The 17,481-nt window shown below is 45.2% G+C and overlaps 1 protein-coding gene across 1 annotated transcript in view; it reads left to right on the top strand.

The window, feature by feature from the left end:
* TMTC1 (transmembrane O-mannosyltransferase targeting cadherins 1) overlaps positions 1–17,481 on the top strand; it is a 361,323-nt gene that overhangs the window by 215,888 nt on the left and 127,954 nt on the right. The gene's annotated exons all lie outside the window — the stretch shown is intronic.

The raw sequence follows: 17,481 nt of genomic DNA, 5'->3' as shown, positions 1-17,481 counted from the left end.
GTGTGACTGTGGGCAAGCAGTGTGGCTCAGTGGAAAGAGCCCGGGCATGGGAGTCAGAGGTCATGGGTTCGAATCCCACCTCTGCCACTTGTCAGCTGTGTGACTGTGGGCAAGTCACTTCACTTCTCTGTGCCTCAGTTACCTCATCTGTAAAATGGGGATTAACTGTGAGCCTCACGTGGGATGACCTGATTACCCTGTATCTACCCCAGCGCTTAGAACAGTGCTCTGCACATAGTAAGCGCTTAACAAATACCAACATTATTATTATTAACTTCTCTGTGCCTCAGTTACCTCATCTGTAAAATGAGGATTAAGACTGTGAGCTTCACATGGGACAACCTGATTACCCTGTATCTCCCCCAGCGCTTCGAACAGTGCTCTGCACATAGTAAGCGCTTAACAAATACCGACATTATTATTATTAAATACGATTGACCGACTGACTAAATGATTGAACAGAACCAACTTCCCACATCTCCCGTTCCATTACTTCACATCCGTCCAGTGTTCTGAGTGTTTTGGAAAGTTTTCCCCTTTAATTTTCTGTGTTGTCAGTCATCATTCAACCCAAAGTTTCCATCTAAGCCCCTAGACTGAATGGAACATAAAATAATGGTCTAGAAATATTTTTGGAACTCATAGAGTCATAAATTATGTCCAGCTAAGTGGTAACAGTAATTAATGGTAATTACGGTGGCTTTGATTTCCCCCTTCCCACTTTACAAGTTGGAAGAGCTACAAGGGAGTTTGGCCTTGAAAGAGAAACTAATGCATTTTCTTAATTACAAAAGACCTTCAGGTATGACAGACGACATGATGTCACTTGGATTTCAAAATATCTTAACTCTGCTGCACCTGGTCTGCACTCTTGAGAAATGTTCGAGGGTAGACAAGACAATCCTGTTCTCTCATCGGCAGTGGCTGCGTTATAGAAATTTCTTTTTAAAGACTAGCTAAGTCTTTCTTCTCAACTGTAAGGTGGCATGTTTGGGGTTGGGCTAGTGATCCTCAACAATAGGGAGTAGTTCTTTCATTCATTCATTCATTTATTCAATCATATCTATTGAGCACTTCTGTGTGCAGAGCACTGTACCAAGCGCTTGGAAAGTACAATTCGGCAACACATAGAGACATAAGCCCCCACTGGACTATGGTAATTTAACAGTGACATATAGTGTAAGAGTTGCAACTAGTATGGGAATAGTTTTTTTAATAATAATAATGTTGGTATTTGTTAAGTGCTTACTATGTGCTGAGCGCTGTTCTAAGCGCTGGGGTAGATACAGGATAATCAGGTTGTCCCACTGGAGGCTCACAGTATTAATCCCCATTTTACAGATTCATTCATTCAATAGTATTTATTGAGCGCTTATTATGTGCAGAGCACTGTACTAAGCACTTGGAATGTACAAATCGGCAACCGAGAGAGACAGTTCCTGCCCTCTGACGAGCTTACAGTCTAATCGGGGGAGACGGGCAGACAAGAACAATGGCAATAAATAGAGTCAAGGGGAAGAACATCTCATAAAAACAATGGCAAATAAATAGGATCAGGGTGAGGTAACTGAGGCATCGAGAAGTTAAGTGACTTGCCCAAAGTCACACAGCTGAGGTGTGGCAGAGCCGGGAGATTCCCAGACTAGTAACAACTCACTTTAGTTTCCTAGGATTGACTGAGTGGGGGGGTGGGGTGGAGGGTAACTTACACTATGGGTCCAATTCCATCTTTCTTTAGGCGCTTCCCTAGATTCAATCAATCAAGCAGTGGTATTTATTGATCGCTTGCTGTGTGCAGAGCATTGTACTAAACACTTGGGAGAGTATAATATAGCAAAAACAGGCACATTCTTATCTTTTGTGAGTCCCTGTACTCTCTCGCCCAAGTGTTTAGTACAGTGGTCTGCACATAATAAACACTCAATAAATACCACTGATACGTTGATTGATTGATTGAAGTAATTGACTGCATTCTTAAGAGACTCTGATTTCCCTTGGTGGAAGTTAACTGGAGAACTGTACATCTCCTCCAAGAGGCCTTCCCTGACTAAGCCCTCATTTCCTCTTCTGTTCCCGCTCCTTCTCCATTCCCTTCTGTGTCCCCCTTGCACTTGGATTTGCTCCCTTTGTTCACCTCTCCCTCAGCCCCACACCACTTACGTCCATATCCAGAATTATTTATTTCTATTAACGTCTTCCTCCCCCCCCAGACCGTAATCTCATCGTGTGCATGGAACGTAGTCTGTCATATTGTTATACTAAGCTCTCCCAAGGGCTTGGTACAGTGCTCTGCACACAGTAAGCATTCAATAAATACGGCGGATTGGCGATGGATCGATTGTACACATTTTGCTTACAGAGACTAGTTCGCAATCCAATGGGGTTGGATTAAGCATTTGGCTCCTTAATTCATGGTGTTTGCTCAGTGATTATTAACCTTGGGATACTTATGTGTAAGAGTAGACCTACTGGGAATGTCTTGTCTTATGCCGTCGAGTCGTCTCCGACCCGTAGCGACACATAGCGAGGAAGCATCTCTCCCAGAACGCCCCGCCTCCATCTGCAATGGTTCTGGTAGTGATCTGGAGAGTTTTCTTGGTCAAAATACAGAAGGGGTTGATCATTGCCTCCTTTCGCACAGTCAACTCGAGCCTCTGCCCTCGACTGCCGTGCCACCGCTGCCCAGCACGGGGGAATTTTGACTCGTAGCAGATGGCCTGCCGCTCGCTAGCCACCGGCCAAGCTAGGAATGGAACGGACAGGCCTCTGCTTGACTCTCCTTCCTGTAGTCGAGACTGGTAGAGGACTGGAAATTCTCCAGGTGTGACCCGGAGAGGCCTATTGGGAATACTAATACAAATAATACCAGGACTACTACTACTACTAATGATGATAATGAGTGGTATTTGTTAAGCACTTACTACGTGCTAGGTTCTGTGCTTAGCACTGGGGTAGATACAAGATAATGAGGTTGCAGGCAATTCTTTTCTCACATGAGGTAAGTAGTCAAAGTGGGAAGTATTTCAAGGTAAGGGAGGTATTTCAAGGTAAGCAGGAGGTAAGTCAAGTATTTCCTCCCTGTGAAAAGCTGAGGAAACTGAGGTATAGAGGAATTAAGTGTCTTCATTCATTCATTCTTTCAGTCATATTTATTGAGGACTTACTGGGTGCAGAACACTGTACTAAGCACTTGAGAGAGTATTGCAGAACCATAAACAGACACACCCCTGCCCACAATGAGTTTTTATTATCATTATTATTAAGTTCCATCGAGTCATTTCTGATTCAGAGCGACTCCATGGATATATTTTCTCCAGAACGTGCTGACCTCTGCCATAATCTGCACCCTTTCTAATGGTTCTTTTGTTATCGTTGTTATGGTCTCTATCTGTCTAGCTGCCTTTCTGCCTTTTCCACCTTTTCCCTGGACTTTTCCTAGTATTAGTGTCTTCTCCAGAGAATGGGTCCTCCTGATTTTGGCTCCAAAATATGCTAATCTAAGTCGAGTTATTTGGCCTTCTAAAGACCACTTTGGTTTAATTTGCTTCAAAATCCATGTATTTGCAAAAGCTTTCTCCAACACCACATTTCACAAGAATCGATTTTCTTTCTATCCTGTTTTTTCACTGTCCAACTTTCAGATCCATACATTGTCACTGAAAACACCACAGTGAGCTTACCCAAGTGGCAGAGATTAGAACCGAGGTCCCCTGCCTCCCAGCCTTATGTTCTTTGCACTAGACCACACTGCTTCTCTATCACTAACCTTATCGCCAAATGATGAAGCCTTAGGTCAAAATGTTTTCTCGTTGCTGTTGAAAGTGGAGCACCGTTATAATTCTGGCAGTAACATTCCTTCACGGTTAAAACATCTTAAGGCCTGGGAATCAGAGCACCTGGGTTCTATTCCAGGCTCTAGTACTTGGCCTGCTGTGTGAACTTCTGTCTGCATCAGTTTCCTCAACTGTTTTATGGGGCTTCAATATCTGCTGAGCTTCCTTAAACTGTAAACCCTATGTGGAGCAGGGATTGGGTCTGATCTGATCATCTTTTATCTATGCCAGCTCCTTTTACAGTGCTTGGCATAGAGTGAGTGCCCAATAATAGTAATAATGATGAAGATGATGGTATTTGTTAAACGCTTACTATGCGCCAAGCACTGTTCTGAGCACGGGGGTAGATACAAGATCATCAGGTTGTCCCATGTGGGGCTCACAGTCTCAATCCCCATTTTACAGATGAGGTAACTGAGGCACAGAGAAGTGAAGTGACTTGCCCAAAATCAGAGAGCTGTCAGGTGGCGGAGCCAGGATTAGAACCCATGACCCGACTCCCAAGCACCCGACTCCCAAGCCCGTGCTCTTTCCACTAAGCCGCACTGTTTCTCCAACAAATGCTATTATTATTATTATTACTCCACTTATTCGTGTTTCCATAATCTTGCAGACTGGCTCCTTTATCGTGTTCTTCCTGCTCTATTTGTCAATAAGAGTCTTCTTGATTTTTATTAGACTGTAAGCTTCTTAAAGGCAGTAATTTGTACTCTTCCAAATAGTATCGGGCTCAGCACCCAATAGAAGCTCACTAAATCGTATTCATCGATTGACGTCGTGGGCAGGAATTGTCACTGCTTATTGTTGTGTTGTACTTTCTCAAGTGCTTATTGCTGTGCTCTGCACAAAGTAAGAGATCAATAAATACGGTTGAATGAAATACGACTGAGTGAATGGACTAACTCAAGGAGAAAAATTTCTGCCTTTGAATTCCCTCACTCTTTAAGAGCTTGTTAGACCCTCAACTAAAGTAGTAGGCCAGAAAAAAATCCTTGAAAAATAACAATCTGAAATCTCATTGCAAACCTCTCTACCAGTTCACGCTCTACCAATCAATCAGTTAATCGATTGATGGTATTGATTGAGCTCTTAGTGTGTGCAGAGCACTGTACTGAGCTCTTAGGAGAGGACTCTCCAGAATTTGGCTTCATGCCTTGCGTTTTTTTAATGGCATTTGTTAATGGCATTTGTGTACCAGCCACTGTACTGAACACAGAGGTGGCTACAGGCTAATCAGGATTGGCCACGGTTCATCTCCCACGTGGGACTCACAATCTTAAATCACCATTTTCCAGTACCATTTTAACAGTAATAATAGCATTTTGTTTTATATGAGACTCTTATTCCATAGCCTTTCAGCTCTCTCTTTTCCAGGCTAGATTGTCCCAATTCCTCTAAATTATTCATCCAGATTCTATTTTCTAACTCTTTAATAATCTCTACAGTTGTCATCTTAGGGGAGCTTAGCGAATGCTCTCTTACCTAGCAGGAAAAGCTCAGGGTTATTCACGTGAAGGGGCATGAGCAGCTCATTAGCTCTTGTACGTGAGCTATGTCAGGGTTGTCAAATTCCAGTTTTCTGGGGAGCGGAATTTCTTCCCCTGAGAAAAGCACCGGTGCCTCGTGTTTAGATTTGTGGATTGAGGGACAGGTTCCTGATGGAGTCATTGGTCCAGACTTAGGAATCCATTCCTAAAAATGAAAATGTCCTGCCCCATTCATTCATTCATTAGTCAATCAATCAGTGATATTGATTAATTCAGTCATTCATTCAGTCGTATTTATTGAGCGCTTACTGTGTGCAGAGCGCTGAAGTAAGGGCTTGGGAGAGTATAATATAGCAATAAACAGACACATTCCCTGCCCACAACGAGCTTATAGTCTAGGCACATGGGGAGACAAATCAATAAATGGCAGATATGTACGTAAGTGCTGTGGGTCTGGGAGTGGGATAAAACAAAGGAAGCAAGTCAGGGTGATGCAGAAGGGAGTGGGAGATGAGGAAAGGTGGGGGCTTAGTCTGGGAAGGCCTCTTGGAGGAGTTGGACCTTCAATAGGGGCTTTGAAGTGGGGGAGAGTCACTGTCTGGCAGATTTGAGGAGGGAGGACATTCCAGGCCAGAGGCAGGACGTGGGCCAGCGGTCGACAGCAGGACAGGCGAGAACGAGGCCCGGTGAGAAGGTCATCATCGAAGGAGCAGAGTGTGTGGGCTGGGATGTAGGAGGAGAGTAGCAAGGTGAGGTAGGAGTGGGGAAAGGTGAAGGAAAGCTTTCAAGCCAAAGGTGAGGAGTTATTGTTTGATGTGGAGATAGAGTGCTTACTGTTTGTAGAACAGTGTACTAAGTGCTTGGGAGAGTACAACAAAAGGACCGAGCATATTTTGGACCAAGTGGAGGTGTCCCGCCCCACTACAGTCAATCCACCAATCCATGATATTTATCGAGCATTTACTATGTGCAGAGTACTGTACTAAAAGCTTGGGAAAGTACAGTGCAGCAGAGTTGGCGGACACATTTCCCGCCCACATCAAGCTTACAGTCTAGAAGGAACTGTTAAGGCTTCCTATTCTGGACACCAACTACTACTACTACTACTAATAATAATGTTGGTATTTGTTAAGCGCTTACTATGTGCAGAGCACTGTTCTAAGCGCTGGGGTAGACACAAGGGAATCAGGTTGTCCCACGTGGGACTCACGGTCTTAATCCCCATTTTACAGATGAGATAACTGAGGCACAGAGAAGTTAAGTGACTTGCCCAAAGTCACACAGCTGACAGGTGGCAGAGTCAGGATTCGAACCCATGATCTCTGACTCCAAAACTCTGACTCCAGAGTTCGCGTAGGAAGAATGGACCCCATTTCCTTCTTTCTTCCTCTGCCTCCTTGCTTCTCTTTCATTTCCTTTTTTTAAAAATGGTATTTGTTAAGTGCTTACTATCTGCCAGGCACTTTACTAAGTGCAGCTTGGACACAGTCCGTGTCCCATCAGGTCTCACAGCCATAATCCCCATTTTACAGATGAGGTAACTAAGGTACAGAGAAGTGAAGGAACTTATTCAAGGTCACACAGCAGACAAGAACCAGAGCCAGGACTAGAACGCAGGTCCTTCTGAGTCCCTCTCAGGGTGGCACCTGGAGAGTTTCCAGTCTTCTACCGGTCTCGGCTACGGGAGGGAGAGTCAAGCAGAGGCCTGTCCGTTCCATTCCTAGCTTGGCCGGTGGCTAGCGAGTAGCAGGCCATCGGCTACGTGTCAAAACTCCCCCGTGCTGGCAGCAGTGGCACGGGAGAATATCGAGGGCAGAGACTCGGGTTGACTGTGCGGAAAAGGGCAATGGTCAACCACTTCTGGATTATGACCAAGAAAACTCTCTGGATCCACTGTAAGAACGATTGCAGATGGAGAGGGGGCCTTCTGGGAGAGATGTGTCCATGGTGTCGCTATGGGTCGGAAACAACTCGACGGCATAAGACAAGACCTTCTGACTCCCCGGACCGTGTTCTATCCGCTCGGTCACGCTGCTTCTCTCAGACCAAGAGTCCAGAAGCAACGTGGCTTCCGCAGCCTGATCTTCATCCGTCTCCATCCAAGCTCTCTTCCCTGAAGCGCTAGGATCTCCAGGAGTTTCATGGGGAAGTTTAAACCGTGGCCCAGGGCTTGAGCAGGAAGGGCCGAAAAGAGGAAAGGGAGAGAAAGAAGGGGGTTGGCTTGGAATATTTTAATCCCAGCTCCACCACTTGTCTGCTGTGGGATCTTGGACAAACCACTTAACTTCTCTGTGCCTCAGTTTCATCATCTGTAAAATGGCTGCAGCGTGGCTCAGTGGAAAGAGCCTGGGCTTGGGAGTCAGAGATCATGGGTTCGAATGCCGGCTCTGCCACTTGCCAGCTGTGTGACTTTGGGCAAGTCACTTAACTTCTCTGTGCCTCAGTTACCATCTGTAAAATGGGGATTAAGACCGTGAGCTCCACTCGGGACAACCTGATCACCTTGTATCGCCCCAGCGCTTAGAACAGTGTTTTGCACATAGTAAGTGCTTAACAAATACCACCATTATTATTATTATTATACTTAGAGGGGCTGTGGGACTGGAATGGTGTCCAATTCAATTATGTCGTATCTACCTTAACTCTCAGTTCAGTGCTTGGCACCTAGTGAGCATTTTAGAAGTATAATGATGATGATGATGACAGTAATAATAATGATCATCATCATATCTGTTTCAGGGACCAGAGAGAAGCCTTTGGCATGCTATCATCAGGCAGTCAGTCGGTGGTATCTCTTGAGCACTTACTGTGTGCTGAGCACTGTACTAAGCACTTGGGAGAGTACAACACAACTCTATAACAGACACATTCCCTGCCTACAACGAGTTTACACTACCGGTCTGTTTAGCACTGCTGGTCTGTGTGCTTCGACTGGTAGTCTCGAGCGTAATCTACTTTATTCATTCATTTCGTTCAATCGTATTTATTGAGCGCTTGTCGTGTGCAGAGCCTGTATTAAGTGCTTGGGAGAATACAGTACAACAATAAACAGTGACACTCCCTGCCCGCAACCAGCGCACAGTCTAGAGTGAGGGAGACAGACATCCTTACGAACAAATAAAATGACAGATATGGACATAAGTGCTGGAAGTGGTGAAGAGTAGATTACACATAACTGCTGTGTCTTCATCGTCTGTAAAAGGGGGAGAAGAATGCTTGCATCGGTAGCATAGCAATCAATCAATCATATTGACTGAGTGCTTATTGTTTCATTCATTCATTCATTCATTCATTCATACATTCAATAGTATTTATTGAACGCTTACTATGTGCAGAGCACTGTACTAAGCGCTTGGAATGTACAAATCAGTACAGATAGAGACGGTCCCTGCCCTTTGACGGGCTTACGGTCTAATCGGGGGAGATGGACAGACAAAAACAGTGGCAATAAATAGAATCGAGGGGGAGAACATCTCATTAAAATAATAGTAAATAGAATCAGGGTGATGTACATCTCATTATTGTTTGCAAGCACCGTACTAAACCTTTGAGAGAGTACGATATAACAGAGGTGGTAGACACATTCCCTGCCCACAGTGAGTTTACAGTCGAGATTCTGGCTCTCTCCAAATGATAGAAGACCAATCAACCAATCAGTCATAGTTATTGAGCACTTACTGTGTACCGAGCGCTATATTAAGTGCTTGAAAGAGTATAATAGACCAATAAACAGACACATTCCCTGCCCACAACAAGCTTACGGTCTTCAGGGGGAGAGAGACATTAATATAACTCAATATGATATAAATCACAAATGTAAATAAAATAGAGATATGCATAAATTTCGGATATTTAAAAGAAGCAGTAGCCTTGTTTATTGATCTCTGACTTGTTTATGGAGTAAGGCCAGAAGCTTGGGGCTTTGAGCTCTCCATGGAAGAGCCACAAAAATAAAGTATTGTTTATAATAATAATAATAACAATAGTACTTCTGAAGCACTTACTTTATGCCAAACACTATCAGCACTGGGGTAGATAGTAATAATGATAATAATAATAATGTTGGTATTTGTTAAGCGATTACTATGTGCAGAGCACTGATCTAAGTGCTGGGGTAGACACAGGGTAATCAGGTTGTCACATGTGACGCTCACAGTCTTAATACCCGTTTTACAGATGAGGAAATTGAGGCCCAGAGAAGTGAAGTGCCTTGCCCACAGTCACACAGCTGACAAGTGGCAGAACCAGAATTCGAGCCCATGACCTCTGGTTCCCAAGCCCGTGCTCTTTCCACTGAGCCATGCTGCTTCTCTATACAAGCTCATCGGGTTGGACACAGTCCCTGTCCCACAAGGGGCTCACACTCTTAATCCTTATTTTAGAGATGAGGTAACTGAGGTACAGAGAAGTGACTTGCCCAAGATCATACAGCAGTTATGTGGCAGAGCCGGGATTAGAACCCAGGTCCTTCTGACTCCCAGGCCCGGGCTCTATCTGCTGGGCCACACTGCTTATGCCCTGGACTACTCTAGTGACTCTAATATAACTAATAACGAGTAAGACTTCCACCCCAGCCATAGTGAAGTTCACTCGACAATATTTAGGCCAATTTTTCATTCAGTTATTTAACTTTCATTATCATATCATAGAGAAGCAGCGTGGCTCAGTGGAAAGAGCCCGGGCTTGGAGGTCATGGGTTCTAATCCCGGCTCTGCCACTTGTCAGCTGTGTGACTGTGGGCAAGTCACTTCACTTCTCTGGGCCTCAGTTCCCTCATCTGGAAAATGGGGATTAAGACTGTGAGACTCATGGGGGACAACCTGATTAGAACAGTGCTCTGCACATAGTAAGCGCTTAACAAATACCAACATTATTATTATATCTTCATAAATTGAAAGTTAAACTCTTTTTCATCTTAATAATAATAATGATGATGGAATCTGTAAAGCAATTACTCTCTGTCAAGCAATATTCTCCCCCGATTAGACTGTAAACCCGTCAGAGGGCAGGGACTGTCTCAATCTGTTGCTGACTTGTTCATTCCAAGCGCTTAGTAAAGTGCTCTGCACATAGTAAGCGCTCAATAAATACTATTGAATGAATGAATGAATGACACATGGGGCTCACATTCTTAATCCCCTTTTTACAAATGAGGGAACTGAGACACTGAGAAGTTAAGTGATTTGCCCAAAGTCACACAGCAGTCAAGTGGCAGAGCCGGGTTTAAAATCCAGGTCTTTCTGACTCCCAGGCCCAGGCTCTTTCCACTTTTAGCCTCCTGTTATGAAGTGTGAAATCCAAAGGGCAAACACACAGCGGAAAATAGGAAAAATAGAAGAATCTCACTGCCTGCAGGCAGCTGGGGGAAGGGCAGGGGGAGTGAGGATTATTTAGACCCCCTGACAAACTGCAAAGTGGGACGCTGGGGGGTTTCGGGAGTGGAGTGAGAAGACGAAAGTGGGAAAAATCAAAAAAGAGAGGGAGAAATAACCGCAGGTTTCTTGAGAATGGGGATTGTGTTTGTGAACTCTACTGTACTTCACAAAACATTTACCACAGTTCAGTGCTCTGCACACAGCGGTAGACACCAAAGACATACTATTAATGGAATGGTTGGTCCAAAACACATTTGTCTCAAAAATGTCAAGATCAGGATGCCACTCATTTTCCTTTTATCTTTTTGCCGGAGATGTCTTGGAACTGCAGACCATCTTACTTTTTACCATTCAAGAGTAACATCCACATAGCGTAGTGGCTAGAGCACAGACTGAGAACCCAGAAGGACCTAGGTTCATTCATTCAATAGTATTTATTGAGCGCTTACTATGTGCAGAGCACTATACTAAGCGCTTGGAATGTACAAATCGGTAACAGATAGAGACAGTCCCTGCCCTTTGACGGCTTACAGTCTTATAGGGGGAGACGGACAGACAAGAACAATAGCAATAAATAGAATCAAGGGGATGAACATCTCATTAAAGCAATAGCAAATAAATAGAATCAAGGCGATGTACATTTCATTAATAAAATAAATAGGGTAATGAAAATATATACAGTTGAGCAGACGAGTACAGTACTGAGGGGATGGGAAGGGAGAGGGGGAGGAGCAAAGGGAAAGGGGGAGAAGAGGGTTAAGCTGCGGAGAGGTGAAGGGGGGGCGGGAGAGAGAGTAGAGGGAGAAGGGGAGCTCAGTCTGGGAAGGCCTCTTGGAGGAGGTGAGCTGTAAGTAAGGTTTTGAAGAGGGGAAGAGAATTAAGTTTGTCTGAGGTGAGGAGGGAGGGCATTCCGGGACTGCGGGAGGACGTGGGCCAGGGGTCGACGGCGGGATAGGCGAGACCGAGGGATGGTGAGGAGGTGGGCGGCGGAGGAGCGGAGCGTGCGGGGTGGGCAGAGGAAAGAGAGAAGGGAGGAGAGGTAGGAGGGGGCAAGGGGATGGAGAGCCTTGAAGCCTAGAGTGTGTTCAAATCCAGATCTGCCACGTGTTGGCTGTGTGACCTTGGGCAAGTCATTTCTCTAGGCCTCAGTTACTTCATCTTTAAAATGGGGATTGAGACTGTGAACCCCATGTGGGACAGGGACTGTGTCCAACTTGATTTGCTTGTATTCACCCTGGCACTTAATAATAATAATAATAATATTATGGTATTAGTTAAGTGCTTACTATGTGCCAAATACTGTACTAAGCACTGGGGTAGATATAAGCAAATTGGATTGGCCACAGTCCCTGCCCTACGTGGGGCTCGCAGTTTCAATCTCAGTTCTACAGATGGAGTAACTGAGGCCCAGAGAAATGAAGCGATTTGCCTAAGGTCACACAGCAGACAAGTGGTAGAGCTGGGATTAGAACCCATGACCTTCTGATTCCCAGGCTCGTGCTCTATCCACTACGCCGATGCTCCTTCCCTTAATACAGTGCTTCGCACATAGTAATCACTTAACAAATACCATAATTATTATTCTTGTGGCATAATAAGTGGGGAAGTGCCTGGGGAAATAAAGGACGGGATTTAAGTCAGTTGCTTTGGAATCTCGAGTCCTTTACTCTTTGGGTCTCAGGGACACCCTTTGGGAACCAAAAGCCTTTGCCATTCATTCGGTAATATTTATTGAGTGCTTACTATGTACAGAGCACTGTACTAAGCGCTTGGAGTGTGCAGTTCGGCAACAGATAGAGACAATCCCTGCCCAATGACGGGCTCACAGTCTAAACGGGGGAGACAGACAGCAAAGCAAAACTGAACAAATCAAAACATCATCATCAAGATAAATAGAATCATGGAGGTATAGACCTCATTAACAAAATAAATGGGGTAATAACATATACAAATGAGCACAGTGCTGAGGGGAGGGGAAAGGGGAAGAGCAGAGGGTGGGGGGGAGGGGAGGAGGAGCAGAGGGAAAGGGGGGGCTCAGCCTGGGAAGGCCTCCTGGAGGAGGTGAGCTCTTTGCCACAAGACAGATGAAGAGTATGTGCTCGTTGTGAGCAGGGAAGGTGTCCGTTCTATTGTATTGTCCTCTCCCAAGCACACACACAGTGAGCCCTCAATAAATACGATTGATTGATGGATTGATTGAATCGTTTTAGCGAAATGTCAGTCAGCTCTGTTTTCACTGGACTCCCCACTCATCTAAGCTGAGGACTCCCTGGCTGGTTAGAGGATCTTTTGGCCTCAATCTCTTTTTCAGAAAATAGGAGGAAATAGCTCTCCCTTTCATCCAGGAAGGTTTGGATCAAAGAAAATGCTTTGGAATTGTGTACAAATTGAAAGCATCAGTGTCGTTAATGGATGAATGCTTAGATCCCAAAGCTTGCCGTGCATTTAGCTCCAACTGGCAAAATTCAATGGACACACATCCAAAATCAATTTCCATCAACTATTCATCATTCAAAGTGTGAGTTTTCTCTTTCTTCTAAGTGGTAAGTCTCCTTCTTGACACACGTATCTGGATCTCATTTTCAAAGAACTCAACTTTGCCGTCCCGTTGTGGTGGATTATTGATCACATCACACACCGAAAAGGAGTGTTCTGAGCACCACAGCAGATGATGGTTGGGGGTCTAAAATAGTTGCATTCACCAGTGGGAGGACTTAAGTAAAGCTCACCTAAAACATTAAAATGGGAATTTGATATTCATTCATTCAATCATATTTGTTGAGCGCTTACTGTATGCAGAGCACTGTACTAAGCACTGGGAATGTACAAGTCGGCAACAGATAGAGACAATCCCTGCCCAACAATGGGCTCACAGTCTAGAAGGGGGAGCTAGGCAGCAAAACAAAACAAGTAGTCAGGCATCAATACCATCAAGATAGATAAATAGAATCACAGATACATATACATCATTAATAAAATAGAGTAATAAATTATATACACAAATATATACAAGTGCTGTGGGGAGGGAAAGGGGGTAGAGCAGAGGGAGAGAGATGTGGCAATGGGGAGGTGAGGAGGGGCAGAGGGAAAGGGAGGGCTCAGTCTAAGAAGGCCTCCTGGAGGAGGTGAGCTCTCAGCAGGGCTTTGAAGAGAGGAAGAGAGTTAGTTTGGCAGCTGTGAGGAGGGAGGGCATTCCAGGCCAGAGGTAGGACGTGGGTCAGGGGTCGACGGCGGGACAGGCAAGAACGAGGCCCAGTGAGGAGGTTTGCGGTGGCAGAGGAGTGGAGTGTGCAGGCTGGGATGAAAAAGGAGAGAAGGGAGGAGAAGTAGGAAGGGGCAAGGTGATGGAGAGCCTTGAAGCCTAGAGTGAGAAGTTTTTGTTTTGTGCGGAGGGGAGTGACATGCCCAGAGCGTTTCTGCAGGAAGATGAGCCGGGCAGCGGAGTGAAGTATAGACTGAAGCGGGGAGAGACAGAAGGATGGGCGATCAGAGAGGAGGCTGATGCAATAAATCTAGTCGGGATATTATGAGATATTGTACCAGCAAGGTAGCAGTTTGGATGGAGAGGAAAGGGCCGATCTTGGTGATGCTGTGAAGGTGAGACCGGCAGGTTTTGGTGATGGACTGGATGTGTGGGGTGAAACAGAGTCAAGGAGGACACCAAGCTTGCGGGCCTGTGAGATGGGAAGGATGTTCGTGCTGTCCACAGTGACAGGGAAGTCAGGGAGAGGACAGGGTTTGGAAGGGAAGATAAGAGCTCAATCTTAGACGTACTGAGTTGGATATCTCTTCTCCCTCCTACTTTGACTGTGAGCCCCATGTGAGACGAGGACTGCGTCTGATCTGATTAATTTGTGTCTTCCCCAGTGCTTCAAACAGGGCTTGATGCATAGCAAGCACTTAACAAATACCATAGTAATGATTGATAATAATAATAATTGTGATGCCAGTTAATAGCTTATTATAGGTCAAACAATGTACTAAGCACTGTGACAGACACAAGATGATGAGGTTGGACATAGTCCCTGTCCCACCTGGGGCTAACAATCTATGGAGATAGAACAAGTGTCGGATCTCCATTTTATTCACTCAATTGTATTTATTGAGCACATACTGTGTGCAGAGCACACAGATGAGGAAACTGAGGCACAGTGAGGCTAAATGTCTGGTCCAAATTCCCACAACAGGCAAGTGACAGAGCCAGGATTAGAACTCAGGTCCTCTGACTCCTGGGCCCATGCTCTTTCATACCAAGCCGCTTCCCATAAGAACATCATCATTCAATCAGTCAATCGATCATATTTATTGAGTGCTTACTTTGTGCAGAGCACTGTACTAAGAAGAATACAATAGAACAGAGTTATCAATCAATCCATCAGTGGTATTTATTGAGCAGATACTCTATGCAGAACACTTCTAAGTGCTTGGCAGAGCACTGTAGTAAGAAGAATACAATAGAACAGAGTTATCAATCAATCAATCAGTGGTATTTATTGAGCAGATACTCTATGCAGAACACTTCTAAGTGCTTGGCAGAGCACTGTAGTAAGAAGAATACAATAGAACAGAGTTATCAATCAATCAATGGTATTTATTGAACGGTTACTACGCTCAGAACACTGTTCTAAGCACTTGGCAGAGCACTGTACTAAGAAGAATACAGTAGAACAGAGTTATCAATCAATGGTATTTATTAAGCTGTTACTGCGTGCAGAGCACTGTTCTAAGCGCTTGGGAGAGTGTGATACAAGAGAATTAGCGGACACATTCCCTGCCCTTAATGAGTTTACAGTAGAGATGGGAGATATAGTCCCTGCCCACAGTGAACTTACAGTGGAGGGGTTATTGATATCATTATTATTATCATCATTATTCTTGTTATTCAGGACTGTGGAGGCAGTGGGTGGCAACAGGATGGATGCGGGGTGTGGAGGCTTGAGTGGTCACTACTCTGGTTTTTTACTGGAAAGTCTGGTTTGTCGCTAGTCTGCCCTCCGTCCAGTTCTAATATCTTCTTGAAATGCCGTCGAATCATTTCCAAACCATAGCAACTCCATGGACACACCCTCTCCAGATCATCCCATCTTCTTCCTTAAAGTTGTTCCGGTGTGCGTATCGGACAGATACCAAAGTGGTTTACCGTCACCTTCTGCACACTAAAAGTTGAGTGTCCGCCGTTGTCTTTGATCGGCTTTTTGATCGCTTGATCATCTGCCTTTGACTCTTTCCCACGCCACTGCTGCCCAGCACAGGGGAATCGGCTCCGTCTGTTGCTTCGGCTTAGAACTTTCCCCTGTGGAAGCTGTAAATGGCCTAGCTCTAAGCTTCATCAGCTGTAAACTGTCAGTCTCAATCCCCATAACTGCCCCGATAAGGGCCTCGATTCATTCCGATACAGTGCCAGTCATTTTGACATCCTTCTTGAAGTTTTGGCCGTTACCCTTTGACCGCCGTGGCTCCCGCCCCTCAATTCGTCGGCACCGATGGCGGACATCCCGTTGATCCGGAAGGAGAACGTCAAGAGTTCCGAGAGAAAGTGGGACGTTCTGAGGGTGCCTAGAGAAACACCCTAATAACGATAATGATAATTGTGGGTTAAGCGCTTACTACAAGCCAAGCGCTGTATTACTTAACTTCTCTCTGCCTCAGTGACCTCATCTGTAGAAATGGGGTTTAAGCACTCAGTAAATATGATTGAATGAATGGATGAATGAATGAATGAGAAGCAGCGTGGCCTAGTGGGGAGGGCATGGGCCTGGGAGTCATTCATTCACTCAGTCATTCAGTCCGTTGTATAAATTGAGCGTTTAGTGCGCGCAAAGCACTGTACTAAATGCTTGCATGACCACAATGTAACAGTAAACAGACATATTCCCTGCTCATAATGAATTTACAGTTTGGAGGGTGAAGACAGTCCTTAATGTAGATGAGTAAGTTACAGCTAATAATAATAATGTTGGTATTTATTAAGCGCTTACTATGTGCCGAGCCCTGTTCTAAGTGCTGGGGTAGGTGCAGGGTAATAAGGTTGTCCTACGTGAGGCTCACAGTCTTAATCCCCTTTTTACAGATGAGGTAACTGATGCACCAAGAAGTTCTCTAAATTGGAGAGAGTACAGGTATTTAATTCCCATTTTACAGGTGAAGAAACTGAGGCACAGAGAGGTTAAATGACTTCCCCTAGGTCACACAGCGGGCTTGTGGCGGAACGGGGATTAGAAACCTAGGCCTCTAACTCCCAGGCCCGTGATCTTTCCACTGAACCACACTGCCTCTCGTGACCTATGGCTTCTCCTGGCACTGGGCTGGATCAAGGCTTGCAGGCAGGGTGGAGACAGTGGCAGACTGGGTAATCGTGTATTCATTCATTCAATAGTAATTATTGAGCGCTTACTACGTGCAGAGCATTGTCCTAAACGCTTGGAATACATAGAATTGTGCTTCAGATAACAGTGAGTCTGTGAATGTGAGTGTTCGGTCCAGCCCAATTGTACACCTTTTCCGTGGCATGGCCGAGTGGATAGAGCCGGGGCCTGGGAGTCAGAAGGATCTGAGTTCCGATCCTGTCTCCTCCACCCGTCTGCTGTGTGACCTTGGATGAGTCACTTCACTTCTCTGGGCCTCAGCTACCTCATCTGTGAAATGGGAATTAAGACTGAGCTCCACGTGGGCCAGGGTCTGCGTCCAACCCGATTTGCTTGTATCCATCCCAGGACTTGATACAGTGCGTGGTACATAGTAAGCGCCTAACAAATACCGCAGTTATTATTATGAAAATGAAGTAGA

The sequence above is a fragment of the Ornithorhynchus anatinus genome, chromosome 2 (genome assembly GCF_004115215.2).
Source record: "Ornithorhynchus anatinus isolate Pmale09 chromosome 2, mOrnAna1.pri.v4, whole genome shotgun sequence".
NCBI classification, from domain to species: Eukaryota; Metazoa; Chordata; class Mammalia; order Monotremata; family Ornithorhynchidae; genus Ornithorhynchus; species Ornithorhynchus anatinus.
This window is presented reverse-complemented; position numbering and strand designations above follow the sequence as displayed.